This window comes from Giraffa tippelskirchi, chromosome 11 (genome assembly GCF_054371585.1).
Source record: "Giraffa tippelskirchi isolate mGirTip1 chromosome 11, T2T-mGirTip1v1.2.pri, whole genome shotgun sequence".
Lineage (NCBI taxonomy): Eukaryota > Metazoa > Chordata > Mammalia > Artiodactyla > Giraffidae > Giraffa > Giraffa tippelskirchi.
In genome coordinates, this window is record NC_137285.1 from 83,170,484 (window position 1) to 83,173,886 (window position 3,403).

The 3,403-nt window shown below is 43.8% G+C and overlaps 1 pseudogene; it reads right to left on the reverse strand.

The window, feature by feature from the left end:
• Positions 1-1,866: 1,866 nt before the first annotated feature.
• On the reverse strand, positions 1,867-3,036 carry LOC145525224 (ATP-dependent RNA helicase DDX19B pseudogene; annotated as a pseudogene).
• Between the last annotated feature and the right edge of the window lie 367 nt (positions 3,037-3,403).

A 3,403-nucleotide genomic window follows, 5' to 3' on the forward strand; every position in this document is an offset into this window, starting at 1 on the left:
ATTCTTAATTCTATTGCCTTTTCCTCTACCTCACTTTCCTCTTAGCCCCTAGCTCATCCATTTTTGGTGTATAAATTTGTCCTCATCAAGTGATTCTATCAAGAGAAATATTTGTCAGACTGCCACCGATGCTTTGAAGGAGGTACCTCACATCATATGAAAAGCAGATTCAGCCTGGATTCAAATCCTGACCCATCGTGTGACCTTGAGACTATTAAGTTATCCTTTCCATGCCTCAGCTATAAAAAGGGCAGTTAATAAGGCTTACCTTATAGGATGGTTGCAAGAATTAACTGAAGTATATATGAAGCATGTAGAATAGTGTGTGGAACATAGAAAGTACCCAATAAAGATTATACCTAATACCATTTCCCAAAAAAAAAATACTGTGATGGCATTTAGATTTTATAAGAACACAAGGCAGAATAGCAACATTTAGTAAGTTCCTTTGAGTGTATCAAAATATTTCTTGGGTTGTATGATCCAATTAGTGAATCATTTGTTAATTAATTTTCTCAGTATGTTATACTTCAAACGAGATATTACTCAAGAATGATGACTTAAAGTTTGAAGCGTTCAGCATTAACTTTACGGCTTATTAAAAGAAAACTTACATGCTTTCCACTTAGACCCTGCAGACCCTCTTCCTCGCTTGGCTTTCTCATACCTCTGTATTCCTTAGTCATTTATCCTGGTGAGAAAGTCTTTACTTTCTTTGCTGAAATCTATGTTCCTTATCTTTTGAACAGCCTGTTCAAACATTCTGTTGCTCCCAGAATTCTTTTCTGACTGATCCTACCTGACTCTGAAGGCCCAAAAGGTGGGAGCCCTAAGGAGCTTATACCAGTTGTCATATTATTTAGTATTTGTTTGTCATAATATTTATACATATTTTAAATCAGTCTCATGTACATTCTCCCTGCAATTAGATATCCAGTTCTCCAAAGGCTGTGTCATTTTGCCCCCAAGATGTTTCACCTCACTCTTTGCAGTGAGAAACTCTTGATAAGATTCCAGTTAAGAACGGAAGATGCTGAAGAAACAAAAATTGTTTTTTCATTTTGTTTTGTTTTGAGTCTAAACTCCTTTAATTATTGCCTTTGTTTATAGTTACTTCAGGGTTGGCCCACAGGACTTTGGATGGTGAGATATAAAATTTCTTCTCTTCTTACAAGACTCCTGGGAAGGCTCAGAGTTGGCCGGAAGCATGAAGAAGACTCAACACAACCAAGCGCCCACTGGGAAATGTGGGGCCGTCTGCTGGTCTCCGCAGTGTTTGTAATGTCAGGCAAGGAAACCGCCTGGAGGCCGGCAGCCTCTCCTTCCCTTCCTGGGGAAAGAGCTGGTCCTAAAACACAGAAATGGCTCCAAGGAAGGTCTGAGATTGGAGGAAAGCTCGTCACAGAAAAGCCTTCTTCCAGGCCTGGTCCTAGATAAAGTGACCATTCTGTATCAACGCACTGAAGAGGACTCCTCTTGACTGGGGTTCTATATTTCTCTTGCAACTCAGTGTCATCTCCTCTTGGCTCTGTCGCTCTGTGGGTACCAACAGCCTTGGCCAGCTTTGAGGAAGTGCATAGTACTATTATTTGGTCTGACTATTCCACACAAAGATTCCAAATAAAGATGAAGCAAAAGCTTTGGCAATTATTCTCGCCTTGGACAGATGAATGGCTATAGTCCCTCTAGTCTCTTGATTGCAGCTGTCTGTATCCCGAGCACTGTGAACACAGATGTTCAGAATATATGTCTAGGGAGAGAGCTGAAGGTAAGTACCATGGTGGTGAAATTCCTCAGTTGGCTAACTTCTGTCTCCTCCACATCAGCATGTCCAGTCTGTCTATACTCTTATTAAGTGGATTTGGTTCAGGATTTCATGCTGAGCCTGCTGTCAACCATGTTCACTGCCCGACTTTTCTTGTGAAAGAGGCCTGTATGCCTAGTCCACTGCAGGTAGGTCCCATTGTCCAGATTCCTGTCCTTGGAAAGGGAAAGGTCAGCGTTGATGATGACAGATGGCTGTTTAACTTCAGGTTATACACCTGTATAACAACAATAAGGGGCTACATGTTGGCGGTCGCCAGAACCTTCTCTTCACCGTCTCGGGCACTCAGTTATGGCAGCCCTCTGCTCCACCATCATTTCACCACGTTTCACCAGGTTGCCTTCTTTTGAGAGCCTGCTGTCATCCACCCACGTGTTTTAGGGGAATGGCAGCAGATTGCAGCTGAAGCAGTGGTGATGGCCCATAGAGGCTACACAAGGCCTGCAACTTCCCATTTCCTTCACTGCACAGGCTGTGCCAGTGCTGCACGATGTCCACTGTCTCCTCCTCCCGCTTCAGTGGGATGTTTGATTCTGGGACCACTATCTGGGCACATTTCCATAGAGTCGTCCAAGGCATTAGGGGAAAGCAGCATCCGGCAGTTGCTGGGTAGCATCCTATGGATGCAGATGCTCTGATCTTGACAGTGGTGAGTAGCTGTCATCATGTCAGCTTCATCCAGATCAAACCTTGATCTTCTTGGAGTCGATGAACTTGAGCTTGGAGTACCAGTCCAGAATTGTCCCAGGGGTACCAAAGACAAGGAGCTCACTGATCTCTGACCTTGGTGCCAAATTTATTGCCTTAAACAGCATAAGCTAGCTTGAGTTCAGGGTAAGATTTTTCCTTCTGCTCAATCACTTTTCCCATTTGAAAGACCAGCTCATAAGTCTGGGAGAGGCACAGACAGTAGGGTAACACAAAGGCAGGTGTTTTAGCAGTGCCAGGCTGAGACAGGGCAACGAAGTTCTGCAGGGCCCCAGCAAATATCAAAGGCAGCGTGTTCTCTTGTATTTTGGATGGATAGATGAAGCGCATGGTAGAGACTCCTCATAAGGCTTTACTGAGTGTAGGGAGGAGTTCGGACCGTGTTGTAGGTTTTCCACCTGGTTTGTGTTATCAATAGAGTTGCTTCTGATCAGCTTGTTGAGTAAAACCTGGACAACTCTGTCCTCTTTCTCTCCTTCATCTGTCTTCTCTGCATCAGCGTGGGTCTTCTTTCCTGCTTGTCCACTGCAAGGGCCCACAGGAGGTAGCACGGCCCAGGCCGTGAGTGGGACGCTGGTGCTGGTGAACTCGCCAGCTGGCACTGCCTGACTGCCATATGCGGACAACAAAAATTGTTTTCCAACAGAAATGGGAGAATATCATCACACAATTACATGAGAATGGATGCTGAGGATGTTTCTCACTAAAGATAGTTTGGTTTATATATGACACAGAAGTAGAGAATGTGAACTGAACTGAAGATGGGAAATGGAAACCAACTAAACTCTTGACAGCCAGTTGTCTGTTGTATTCATAATTTGCTCACTCATTCATTCAGAATATTTTAAGAACATATGACCCTAGGTTCTA